Genomic DNA, 659 nt, shown 5'->3' on the forward strand with positions numbered 1-659 from the left:
GGGGTGAATAGGCAACTAAATATTTTTAACTTTTCTTTACCAAATTAAACTTTGCATCAAAGTAGGTTGTCTAGATGTGCAACTAGGTGAGCAACCTATATGATGCAACAACAACGAACATACAAGAAAGCAAGAGAAGTAACACTAATAAGCTTGCGCAAGTAAAGGTAAGAGATAACCAAGAGTGGACCCGGTGAAGATGAGGATGTGTTACCGAAGTTCCTTCCTTTTGAGAGGAAGTACGTCTCTATTAGAGCGGTGTGGAGGCACAATGCTCCCCAAGAAGCCACTAGGGCCACCGTATTCTCCTCATGCCCTCACACAATGCGAGATGCCATGATTCCACTATTGGTACCCTTGGAGGCGGCGACCGGACCTTTACAAACAAGGTTGGGGCAAACTCCACAACTTAATTGGAGGCTCCCAACGAAACCATGAAGCTTCACCACAATGGAATATGGCTCTGAGGTGACCTCAACCGTCTAGGGTGCACAAAGCACCCAAGAGTAACAAAATCCACACAAAAAAATATGGGAAGCAAATATCCTTTGGTGGAAGTGTAGATCTAGGTCTCCTCCTTCAATCCCTAACAAATCAACAAGTTTGAGTGGCTAGAGAGAGAGAGATCGGGCAAAGAGAGCTTGAGTAGCATTAATGGT

The sequence above is a fragment of the Triticum dicoccoides genome, chromosome 4A, assembly GCF_002162155.2.
Source record: "Triticum dicoccoides isolate Atlit2015 ecotype Zavitan chromosome 4A, WEW_v2.0, whole genome shotgun sequence".
Classification (NCBI taxonomy): domain Eukaryota; kingdom Viridiplantae; phylum Streptophyta; class Magnoliopsida; order Poales; family Poaceae; genus Triticum; species Triticum dicoccoides.